At 32.2% G+C, this 13749-nt stretch overlaps 2 pseudogenes; both read right to left on the bottom strand.

Annotated features, from left to right (window-relative positions):
- Nucleotides 1-3003: 3003 nt before the first annotated feature.
- LOC149528429 (putative ABC transporter C family member 15) lies at nucleotides 3004-4705 on the bottom strand (annotated as a pseudogene).
- A 17-nt stretch (nucleotides 4706-4722) lies between these two features.
- The window catches only part of LOC149528426 (ABC transporter C family member 3-like), a 290021-nt pseudogene continuing 280994 nt past the window's right edge, over nucleotides 4723-13749 (bottom strand).

Raw genomic sequence — 13749 nt, 5'->3', positions numbered from 1 at the left:
AACTTCGAGTTTATGTTGGAATTGGTGCAAAATGCAGTGCTCAGTTCAAAGTTTTAGTTTCAGCCCTAGCAATTAGAAGTTCAAGAATCATTATGATTCAATCAAGATTGGAAGCCTCAAAATTGTATTTGAAATGGTGAAGCCTAAAAAGAATCCACCGTTCTTAAGTTCAAAGCTCATGGACAGTTTCAAGTATGCAGTTCACAGATCAATGACCCAGATTCAGCAGTTGGAATGTGTGGCTCAAATTCAAAATCAAGCTCAAACCCCATTTCAAGGTTCCAAGTCTAAGACCCAAGGCCAAAAGAGGATGGTGGATAATGAGATGAGATGGAAGTCAAAGGAAATCATTGTTATCTGCCATGAAAGATGCATTGATGATAATGGAGGATATGAATTCAAAATCAGCCTTATTTCATTATAAGTAATATGTTTTGGCTTTCCAAGCGCTTGATAAATTCGTAAATGAATATGGGCATTTACGGTGGAGACATAATAGGTAGGCTCTTATGCAACTTACAAGTAAATTCTAACATGAGATTCAAGTGCAGGTATTGGTGTATATATTGTTGTCAGTTTTAATACAGCCTGTAACTACAAATTTTTGTCTACATTAAAATAATAGTCACAATCCGAGGAGCATAACTTTTTATCCCATAGTTTGATTTTTCTCAATTTTTGATATGTTGTAGAAAATCAAGTTTTATAAATCTTCACAGAAGCGATTTTCAAAATTTTCCCAAAATCAAAAGTTATGATGGACTATATGCGGGTCTATCAACATACCAGCAAATGCAAAATGTTCTGCAATAAAAAAAATAGTCATGTTACGGGGCCCACAAATTTTAATCCAACCATTTGATTGAGATGAATTTTGGATATGTTTGAGGAAACCTAGTTATCTAAATTTATTCTAAGCCATTTTGCAAGATTCTTGACGGATCAAAAGTTATGACTGTTTGAGTGCAGCAGTATATTAATGATAGTTACAGGATTATGATTGCAATCTGTAACCAGCATACGCCACCTGTCCAACATGCACATGCCATTCATTTTTGTAGTGACAGGTGCCCATAAGAGGATTTTGGATGAATTTAAGCAATATCATAATATATATATATATATATATATATATATATATATATATATATATATATATATATATATATATATATATATATATATATATATATATATATATATATATATATATATATATATATATATATATATATATATATATATATATATATATATATATATATATATATATATATATATATATTTGATACATCACTCTTACTCAATAATGGACAGTGGAATATGAAAGGTTGGGAGTAGTTTCAAGAAACAGTTATTCAAACTGAAAAAGAATGGATAGAAAGAGAAGATAAATAGTACAAAGAATAATAAGAGAGGGTTTCTTCTTTTTCTGTGGAGGAGTTCTATAGCTGCTGCTACAGGGAGAAGAGATTTCTATTTTGTAGTAGAGGAAGTAGTTTCATTTTATGCAGATTGATTGTAATAAGGGGATGGAATAGTACTATTATTGTTTTATCATGCCTCTAAAATAAAGAGGGACATTAGTGTGTTTGATTTTATAATCATATACATTTGTGTTTCTGATCTGAAAGGATTTTGGATTCCTTTTATTTCTGTTTTAGATGCAGTTCTTTATTATTATGTCAGATGTGATACATGTAATCTTATGGTTATGTATTCACACTTTTGCATAAAGATGTTTATAGCTTTCTCTCTTTCATTTTCTCTATCGTATGGAAACGTGGTAGATAGTCATATGACTATTTACTGGTTTTTCATTCACTTTTAAGTTGAGCAATCTTTTAATCACATTTATTCCATTTTGATGGATAAATGTCTGAAAAACCCTTTTGTGTCTTCAGGTTAAAGGCACAACCAAGTATCATATTCATTGAATATCATTTGTGAGGGAGCTATACCTCTCAATTCAGAGGAGGATTATCAATAAAATGATAATCTATCCATCTGTTAGTATATTTTGTCTTTCTTTTTGGGTGTATTGAGTCATGTTCTATAATTCTTATTGAATGGAAAAATTGTTTACTAACACTACTATAGGTACTACCCAAAATACAAATGATAACATAGATTTTTTGAAAAGATACTTCTTCAGCTAGCCACATTTTTCCTTCCTCAAAGTTTCAAGTTTCAATAGAGATCTGGTCTCCTAGGCCTAAAATTGAAATATCCCCATGTTTATCGATATTTCTGTTGTCATTCTCATCCTTAGGGTCTTTTTCTTCCATGATATTATCTTGTAACTTTTCTTGTAGATTTCCAATAGGTACATTTCCTACCATAACTATTATTGTGGCTTCTAGTCCTGCAAGTGAGGCCAAGTCCAAGCTCTTCGATAAGATAAAAGACCCAAAAAAAATTGTAAAGGGACATTCCATAATAATAAATTCATGAAAAGACTAGTTGATAGCCCCTATATGTTTTGCATCTACACTCATATAATGGATGATTTCACCACTTCTATTTTTTTCTTTGATTGACTAGAAAGACACAAACATTTCTTGTGTATAGAAGCCATAAAAGATACTTTGGAATGTAAGCCTATCTACTACAATTTAAAAAAGAAGTGACATTGTGCCAAAGAATCTATCAACATTGCTACTATAAATGTACAAGCTAGAGCATAGCCTTGATATAGAGACTGTTGGCTTCTATTCAAATACTGTACAAATACATCAATCAAATATGGAACTACACATGTTGCACAAGAATGTACTACTCTACAAAGAAAGCAATCAAGATATTTTCTTTCCAAATAGACATTAGTGTACCTTTCTTCATTGGGTATCAAGAATACCTCCTGCCTCTAGCTGATCTTTGAAAACATTGTACACTTATTGGGAGTGTTATATTCGGAAACTTCAGCTAATTCAAGAGAGAAAATAAGTATGTCATTATCATTCACAAAAGAACCCTATAGATGCATATTCTGAAATAAAAATCCTATAAATTTTCCTTACCATTATCCAACACTAGAACTAGATAACTATCAATAATAGTTGGAATTGGATGAGCTACAGTAATTACTATGCAGTCAAAAAATTGATTGTGTAAAGTGTGTTTAATAAGTCCATCAATTCCAGTGTTCACTGATGTCGTAGCTTCATTGAGCATCAATATGTGACTATATTTTAAAATTGCATTCCCTAAATACAAAAGTTAGTGTTGAACAACTCTCCACTTTTCTCTATTTTTGGTAACTACAAAAGGATTATCATCGCCTAAATCCAAGTAGCATAGACTACATCTAGGTAGCAAGGGAGCATGGTAAAAAGTCACTTTCTTTATGGAGGTTTGAGGGGAACAAACCAAAATTTTAAAAATATCATTTATAGAAATAAGCCTGACTTCTATTTCTTGGTATGCTACCACATCTTGCAGCTGTTTGATTAGATAGGTCTATTATATAGAGAAATTTCTTGGTTTGTGTTGAGGTTTCTTGGGGTTTGAAGAAAATCAAGAGGCATGTCCAAGCCTAGATCTAGAGCAATTTCTTGTCAAGAGATACCTAAAAACTATTACATTAAAGGACCTAAAGGGGTAACAAGTTATTGGGAAAATGTTTGGAAAGATAAAGACGATAGGCCACACTAATCAGTGGTGGGATATCCTACCTTTGTTTAATCCAGTATTTTCCCTTTATTTAGTATAGATATCAATCAATGCGAGAGTGGATTTCCAACTTCTATATGTATTGAATGTATAACTACAGCAATGCAAGAGCATACAGTTTAAAGCCAATGGAGAAATTAGAGGGATAATGGGGGGAATATGAGTTTTTAATTTTCATGTATCAAGGCAGCTGTAATTAATCCACCATGATCTCTCTTTATGATGATTGATAATTAATAGCGAAGGAAAGCTATAGACAGGCTGGAGAAATTTGGAGAAGTTTTGAGGTCTGTATCTGAATATTGACCCCTTTGTAATAAAGAACTAATTCCCTATGCATATCTGACCATTTCCTTCAAGCTCAAGATCTTTATTGGCTTGCAAGGTTGAATGGCATATGTGTATGTATAATTATGACATTTTTGGTGAATAAAAGTAAGGCTTATTATCTTTTCAAGAGGTTTAATATTTATAACATTTTCATCACATTTTTAAATTACAGTATATTTTTTTTTGTAAATAGAGAATCATAAAAAGTTCTATTATGATCATCAAACATAATAATAGTAAGGTCCTCAAGAACCAAGTTTATTTTCTTTTGTACAAACAAGTTCTTCAAGCTATCATTTTGTTAAGGCTTGCATAATTGAAAGTTTTTGTTAGCAACTCACAAGGCTCTCTAAAGGCAAAGCTACTTCACAATTGTATTGACTAATGCATGAAAGAATGTCACCTCCCATATCTTTGCATCTAAATGGTTATCAATTGGATCTAGATTAGTGTGTATACTGCCCTCAAACATTCTTGACTCTTGAGGAATAATGCTTAGTTTGGATCTTAGATCATGGAGGCCTATCTCTGAGACATCAACATTTTCAATGTGAATTTTTAATGCAAAATGGTTCTTGAATGAGAATAAATTTTCTACTTCCTATTTTTCCAACCACTCCCACCTTGATTCCTCAAAACAAGTAGAAGATGTGGACCATATCATACCTAACAAGTTATTCCTCAACATAAATTTTTGATACATCTCCACATGTTTCTCATTTACTTAATTTCATTGATTACACCTTGTGGAAGACAAACCAGGAAAATCTAAATACAAAATTTGACAGAAGATCCAACCTAAACAACTACTCCATGGCTGTAGCAACATGCAAACTAGGTTGTGAAAAATTGAAAATAAATCTCACATATAATTTTTTTTCTCACAAATTGTTCTTCTTGATCAAAACTTTTAATGGTTATTGCTCCAGAGATGGACTCAGAAAAATGTTGTAGAATTGGAGCTTTAAACACTCCAACAAACTATGCCAATTCCTTGGCAGTGATTATATAATATTGTTGTTGGAAGCTAAAAAGTAGGATTTCTTAGCTTATTCAAATATTTAAAACATTACTATTCAAAGAGAAATGTTCAAGTTAAGCTAAAAATCTAGTTTCTAGAAGAAAGTATTCATTTTTATTACACAATCTAGTTATTTGTTACACATTTAACCACATTAACAACTTGTTTCTATCTTCAATAAAACCATGCAGACATAGACTTTGAATAGAAATACAATTTTTAATAGCATGATATGTAATGTTAGTTTAATGAAAATACCTGGTACCATATGGAAATTGTAGAATGACCTAGCAAGCAACCTAAGACATAACTCCAATAATTCCCTAAAGTCGTATAATAGAAAAAGAAAACACCCCAAGTTCAAAAGGGATTGTTAAGTCTACAATGCTCTAATCTATTGATGCCTATAGATGAATAAAAAATATTTTATTCCCTCCCTTAGTCATAATCAAATTGCTAAAATAATAAAGTAAACAAAAGAAATTTAACTAACTCGTTTCAAAATACGCCCACTCAGAGTTGAATCAAGGAATAAACTTGGGGCACAGAAGATGTACCCATGCATTTTACTAAAAAGTTGTTTAGCTTCCTTAAATGCAATAAATAAAAGAAGTTGTGGGAATAGGAATAGCTATTTTGGAATACTTATTCTGCAATAGAAAATGGGGGTACATATTCCTATTCTCCGTTTGGTTCAGCCAGAATTTGATGGGGAATTCGCAGACCCAAAAATTTATGTTTTCTAAAATTAAAAAAACTATAATAGGAATATGTATTCCAATTCCACCTATTTGAGTGGAATTGCAAAACCTCATTTTTGGGCCAAAATTGGAATACGCATTCTTAGTTTATTTCATATTCCAATTCCAATTTGGTGCATCCAAACGAAGATTTCCAAATTTTATGAATTTAAATATGCCTATTCCACTTGTATTCTGGTTGCCAGACGGACTAGAGGGAAAAAAAAAAACAAAAAAAGAAAGCAAGAAAGAATAAAACAGCCTAATGATGGAGCAATTATATAAACCCAAATCAGAAGAGGGTTGTTAATTGGTGATCTATCACCAAATATTATTGGGTTTGCCCATGCTATCCAATAGTCACTAGCTTAGTTTGATAGAAAAAGGAACCTGTGCCTAGAGGAAGCCCACACCTAAAAGCCATTTCTAGTTACGCCTCACATAAATAATGCCTCGACTCTTTGGCTCATAAGACATTTTTCTTCTATACACCCATACTAAATAAAACTGATGGTTCGAGAAATAAAGAACTATATATGCCTATCTAAGGTTAGGTAACTTTTTGTTTTAATATCTTATTTGGTATTATACAATATTATTTGAGTAATTATTATTTATGTTAAATATGAATAAATGAAATTAATTATTTACTAATATAAAATTAATAATAGGAAGATGCAATTTTTTAATTAGCAATATATGAAACATTAAAAATAGATAACAATTAACATAAATTCAATATTTATAAATTGCTAATTGTAATCTATATTTTTTATTACTTAATTTATTTTTAAAAGCTAAAGTATAGGATAATGTCTTTTGGTAGAGTAGTTTGGTCCTTCTTACCAAGTAAATCTTGAGTCAAACTGTGACATTACTATCAAGATTCAACTTGCAATTTTTGGGTAAAACTCATTGACCCAGTTTTAGTTTTATACCATCGACACCACCCCTTTCAAACACAAGTTCTAATCATAAAGATGAATAGATTCTATGAAAAAAATTCAATAAATATAATTTTATGTCTAAGGATTTTTATACTACTCTCTCAAACACAAGTTCTAAGATCATATAAAGCTCTTACTTTGACAAACTCAAGGAGACAATGGGAAATCATTTTGACACAAATTGTGTATGTTCTATCAAATTATTTTAATGATAGAAATGTACCATTTTTTAGTAAGATGAAATATTCTATGATAAATAAACAACTCTCACCTAATTTTTTAATGTATTAATAGAATTTGATGAGTTCATAGATAGATTTTGAGGAGTTTGAATGTAGAATGGGGTGATTTTGAGTTTATTTCTTGTTCACCATCATTTGAGAGGATAATCAAGGAAGTTAAGTAATAATGATGTTCTGATAGGGCAAAAATTCATCGGTGAGCAGTAATTTTTTTTAAAAAAGTTAAAGAGTGCATTAATATGATAAAAATTTCATCAATCATTCATTTAGTCATTTTTTGGGTGACTAATTATTAGAGACCAATTGTTTGGTTATTTATTTAGTTGCTTATCTTTGTCTAACCTTCTGACTTTACTTGATGATTGAATTAGAAATTTATTTAGTCACTTATAAATTATAAAGCATTACAAAAAATTGATCACTTTTAGTCATGTGACTAAATGTTTTAGTCGCATAGTCATTTATTTGCTAAAATTCTACTAGTGATTCTAGCGCATCCTTCTTTTAAAACTTAGATATAAGGAAATCCTACTTGTGATGTTTGTCTTGGATCTTGCCAATTAGTTTTGTGATCTATGAAGCCTAGGGTTCAAGATGTACCACAATGGATACCCAACCTTGACCTTCTATGACATGTCACCATCTATATATAGGGAGTGACCCATCTAGAAGAGGGGACCCCATCTATATGAAGATGTTTTGCTATAGGAGGCATCTATGTTCTCTTGAAATTCCTCCTCTTTGAAGGCCTTTATGGCTTAACTAGTTATTTCTTCAAGTTTAGAGGTATTGCCTTCACTCAAGGTCACTTCAAAAGCACAATTGGATGACTGATTATTCACTATTAGTTTAGATAAATTGGTCATGGCTTGAGCAACCATCTCTTGGAAACTTGGGCATTCGAACTCCAAATGGTTGGTGATATTTATTCTGTAGAATCTTGGTAGTAATAAGACATTTGGATTTTCTTCATAGGGCTATCATTGGATTTTCTCACCAAGTGCATATCTAGGGCTAGGACCTAAGAGGATCCTAAGTTTGTCTGAAAAAACAATACTTCATTGGGAGTTTTATATTTGGTTATCATTTTCTTGAGCTTAGGCTTGGTGTCAATCTTGATTTGATTGTTGAATCCTTTCCATAGTAACCACAATTGAGTGAAGTCAGTGGAGAATCAACCTCTCAAACATTTATTCTAGTCTTTTCTTAGAAGCATGTTGTATGTCTTGGGATTATCTACTACATTAATGTCTATAATGTCTTGAATTCAAGGATCTATAGTTAGGTGTATATGGGCATTCTTCAACATGTGGACAACTCTTACCTATGTCTTATCCAATTGTATAATCACCTTGTTTGTCATTTGAGATGTGACTCCCAACCTTTTGCATATGGATAATATCATAACATTACATGAGGTGTCAGAGTCAATGAGGCAATTGTGAAGATTCTTCCCAAAAATCTTAATGCATAATAGAAAAGTTGAGACTTTTACCTTGTCTTTGAACATACTGGGCATGGCTTCAATAACATTGACCTAATGATTAGGTGCTTTAAGAGTGTTCATACTAGTGATTGACTTACTATGATTCAGATTCTTCAACAAAGCCTCTCTTTGGCTAGGAAAACTTTGTAACATTTCATACATCAAGATAAATTGCCTTGGTCTTCTTGAGTTCTTCTATCGTACTATACTTAAATTCTATTGACTAGGTTGGATTTCTTAGCATAATAGGGGTATTTCCTATATGTTGGGTTTGAATAGGCACACCAGTTGGTATAGGATTTTTGATGGCCTGAGGATCTAGAGATGTCAATTGCATCCTGAGAAGGATTCTATCAATGAGATGTTCCTTCTGACTTCTCAAATTTTATGTGCTCCTATTATCGTTATCAAAAGTGAACATTTCTATTGGTCCCCTTTTGACTTTCTTGTTAAATAGAAACGCAAACTCCTCATTTTTAGGATTTCCTTCTTTTGTACTCAGTAGAGCCTCATAAGATTCTAGCAACATGGTGTTGAATTGCATGGGAGGTACATCTCTTGTACCTTGAAGATTATGGTTCATATCTTGGTCTCCCCCAAAGAAGGAACTATGAACATTGTCAAGGGCATCTTGGATCATGTCTATTTGATTGATTTTAATGAATTAAGTATTGTTGTTGTTGTCAATTAGGATGCTTCCATTTTTTGGGTGAGTGTTAAACTATCAATTTTTCTAGGGAAACCGATTGTTACAATTTGTAGGGGTGATATTATTTCTTGGTATGTTGAAATTCCTTGTATGGTTATGGTTCTAACCATTATTATTTTGAGCCCTGATGGAGTGTTGGAAATTATTGTTCTATCCCTACGATAACCAAAGATGTGTGAGATTATTTATGATTTGAGACAAAGTTTTCTTCAATTTTTGTAGCTCATTGGTCATATTGGCTTCTGCTTTGGTGGGTGGAGTAGCCTTTTTCTCGAAAAAGGCTACATTTTCTACTTTGTATTTTGGATATGCAATGGAAGGGTTTGTAGTAGTAGCCATTTGTTGTATTGGTATAGGGTTCAGAGGAGGAAATTGAGTAGGCACAACTTGTGCTCATGTTAGATATGAGGGAATTATGGTGGTAGGGTTGATTGTAGTCAACATATTTCCACCTCCATTGGGATTTTCTTATTTTATAAAAGTGCTTGCTTCTTGAAAGATCTTCTCCAAGGTGTTGAATTTGGCTATCAGAAGCATTCACAAGAAGATGGTTGTAAGTTGATCTATGGAGTTGAGGTATATAATTTTTATTATAGCCCCTAAGGTAACCGTGTAAGGAGCTTCCAATCTTTGATATGTCATATGAAAGTGATGTTTAAATAGGAAGATGGTCTTTGTAGGATCCCTCTTGATGGATAGAAACTAGTGGTGTAAGATAGTCAGGTTTACAAATGTTTTGAGCTAATCCAAAAATAGTATCTAAAAGATCATCCAATCTGTGATAGTAGTCAATATAAAGTTCATGTACCAGTTGAATGCTACTTCTTCCAAAGTGAATGTGATCTTTTGCTATTCAAATTTTACTATAAATGTACTTTGGTCAAAAGTGCTTAGTATTTCTGGGTAGGTCATGGAGTGGACCTTGTAACCTAATTGGAAAATCCTACACATTTACAAAGAAATCCATTGGTGGTGGTGGTAGTAATTGGCTTTGTTAGTGATTAGACATAGTTGAGGCAAAAGTGAGTTGTAAAGTAGAAGATGATGATGGAATGTGTGGTGGGAGTGAGGGGAGTCTTAGAATTCCCATGTCTCTACAAGGCTCATAAAAATGATTGAGTTCTAGAAACTAGTGATTATTAGGTGAAGACCTCAAAGCTCACTGAAAGGGAGATGATGGATTAGGATGCTCTAACTTGAAAAACTTTGCACCTTCAAACCTACGAAATATCAAGGTTACAAAGTTGTGCACTTGCAACCCTATAAATTTGCACACCTTCAAACCTATCAGACTATGACAAAAAAAAACTATAAAAAGAGAACTATGAAAACAAAAAGCTTGTCAAATTGCAGAACTATGTTCAATTGGCCCTCCTTCTAGCACCACTTCTATTAAGCGGTCATTTTGGACAACATCAATGACAAAAATTCTTACAAATTTCTCTCTTGAAAAGATGATATAAATAATCAACTCCAAGATTTCAGATTTTTTTTTCCAACTCCTTATGAAGCTCAATGGAAGATAAATGTGAATGTTCATAAGGAGGCCTTTATTGACATGTTTTGATAATTTTCCACAATTCAAACATAACTACAATCCAATAATTTTGTATGTTATGATGAATGAAAGTTTTAACAATATGACTATATGAATTCCTATTCTAACCATGTTTCAAAAGTAAATGACAAAGATAGGGTAATAAGAGATTAAAGAAAATTAATTAAAATAAAACTCCTAATGGATACAAGTCAAAGAAACCATGTGTTTATGAATTAAATCTTCAAAAGGATCAATAGAAAACTGGTGAAATTATCAGCAATGTGTCCTCAAATACACTAGTGAAATCATTAAAGGAAACAATTAATACCAAAATATGTTTGATGATTTATCAAATCATGCAGCCATCGAGAGTGCACACACACGAGACAAATTGCTATGCAAAAAAATAAGCCTAATCCTTTCTTGAATTCATCACAACAAAGAAATTTGTTAGAAAATAACAAACACCTAAACAAAAAAATTTCATGGTCATTCAAACACAATAAGACAATTTTCTCCATTGCAATTCATGAACATAAAATTCATAAAGTAAATGCTCATTCCAACATGAAAAGGTACACACAGAATGAGAGAACCAATAACATACTTTATTGCGAGATCAAATTTCCACAATCCATTGCATAAATATATTGATTTGTTTTTGGATTCGATGGTGTAAATATTTTTACCATCAATGTTTCAAATCACACTACGTGATCCATCATCAGGATGAAAGAGAGAAAGAGATGTCAAAATCTTGTGCTCTCTTTCATCTTGATGATGGATCATGTAGCGTGATTTGAGATGTTGATGGTAAAAATCTTTACACAATCGAATCTAGAAACAAATAAATAGATTTATACTTCATTGCATCAAATAGTCAGTCCAAAATAAATATTACAATGATGTATTTATAATAAACCTCATCTTTCATGCATTTTTGGATGTAGGGGTTTTTTCTTGTAGAAAAATTGCTAAAATTACTAATTTTATGAAAACTATTCATAAGCAATCTCCTAACTAGGTGCTAAGTAGGCCTGCACACTTTATTTTATTCATTAATTAGTGCATGAAGATTTACATTGATTTAACAATAAATAAGAAGAAGAAGATGAGAGCAGAGAAGATTAGGAGCCTCTATAACTTCTAAAAAACTAAACTCAGCCTCTTCCAAGCATCACTATCAATTAAACTCTTGCCAAAATACATTTTTGATGCATGAAAACAACTCAAAAATTATATAGGGGCATCATTGGTTTCTTAACTTTCCTACTCTTTTTAGCCAATGGTTGCCAAGTAGCAGTGATTACCAAGTTATAATAGTTACCAAGTAGTTGTTTTGGTTGTGTGATAGTTTCAATTGAGTTTCTATCTTTGATCAAGTGTCTTCAATTGCTAAGTTGGTTTTTAGTCTATTTGTGGAGTTTCATCCAAGTTGTAGATGATGTCGAGTTTCTTTGCTAATCAAGTTACAATTGCAGTGTTGATCAAGTTGTTGTTGGTGCCGAGTTCCAATCTTGACCGAGTTCTAGTTTTGACCAAGTTTAGTATGAACTAAGTCTCTTTGGTGATTGAGTTCTTTGTATACTGAGTAAGATGGTGATTTGATGGTCATTTGTGTCTTGGTCCTTCATTGATTGAGTTTGGGCCAAATTTTATTTGAGAAGGTTTTTCTTTGGAAGTCCTAGCTTGTTGGTGAATTTGGTGTAGGGCGAATGATTTGCATATTTGACCTATACTTGCAGAGGACTTGCCATTTGATTGTGTTCCTTGTTATATGAAAGATGGTTCATAGAAGGAGAGATGTTGATCTAGAGCTCTTTGACATGCTAATAAGGTGGATTTTTATAATGTTATTAATTTACATGTTTCTAGAGAAATGAGTATACATATTGTTGCTACTACTATTATGGATGTGAGTTCATATGTTGTTTCTGATTGGGTTTGTGATTTGGATATTATTTTTGATCTGGTTTTCACATATGAGGATGTTATTATGGATGTTTGTGATGATAAGTTTCAGATATTACTCGTGGAACATTGTGATTTTTAGTTAATCCCTATGAGTGAGTATGCTGATTGGTTGGATGGGATTTTGATTTTTAGATGGATGAAGCACATATGATTGATTTTGAAACTTGATCTTTTATCCTTGATGGAGTGGAAACCTTTGGTGAAGATGAAGATTAGAAAAAAGTTTTCTTTTGGAATCAAAATGTGGGACACATTTTTCTATTTACCTAGGAAGCCTAATGCAAGACCATATAAAGTCCTTTCTATTTACCCTGGTAGTATGATGCAAGGGCATCCTTGGTTTCTTAATTTTCCTAGTTTTTTCAATCAATGGTTGCAGAGTAGTAGTGCTTACTAAGTTATAATAGCTATCGAGTGGTTGTGTTGGTCGTGTGATAGTTTCAACCGAGTTTCCTTCTTTGACCTAGTGTCTTCAATTGTTGAGTTGGCCAGTAGTCTATTTGTCGAGTTAAAATGTTTTTCAAGTTCCCTCTAAGTTACAGATGATGTTGAGTTCCTTTGTTGACCAAGTTACAATTCCAATGTTGACCAATTTACTATTGGTGTCGAGTTCCAATCTTGATCAAGTTCTAATTTTGATCGAGTTTGATATGAACCAAGTCTCTTTGGTGACCGATTCTTTTGATGGTTGATCCTATCTTGATCCTTCATTGACTGAGTTGTTTATGTTTAGTAATAGTTGGAGCCAACCTTTGCATTTAATTTTGTGATAGGTATTTAATATTTTTTTTGAGATGACTTGTGGCTTGGTTATGCCTTTAATGTATGGGTTTATTTAGTTGGTAATTTATAATAGGTCAACTTGTGGCCATGCAATTATTTAAAGAGGTCTTGGGTAGAGTCTGATGTATTATTATTTGATGATAAAGATGTAGTGAAGAATGTAGAATTCATTTAATTGAGGAGTCTTAGTGTGGAGTAGCTTGGAGATAGAAGTTTGCATTTGAGTCTAGAGATTTGTTCTTCTTTGAAATATGTATTCTTCTTGGTAATGGTCGTAACCCAAAAGGTCATATAGCCGGGCATGT

Source organism: Cupressus sempervirens, chromosome 11 (assembly GCF_028749045.1).
Source record: "Cupressus sempervirens isolate cs-2001-9-10 chromosome 11, ASM2874904v1, whole genome shotgun sequence".
NCBI lineage: Eukaryota > Viridiplantae > Streptophyta > Pinopsida > Cupressales > Cupressaceae > Cupressus > Cupressus sempervirens.
The sequence above is the reverse complement of the archived record's forward strand: the minus strand, read 5'-3'. Positions and strand labels throughout refer to the sequence as shown.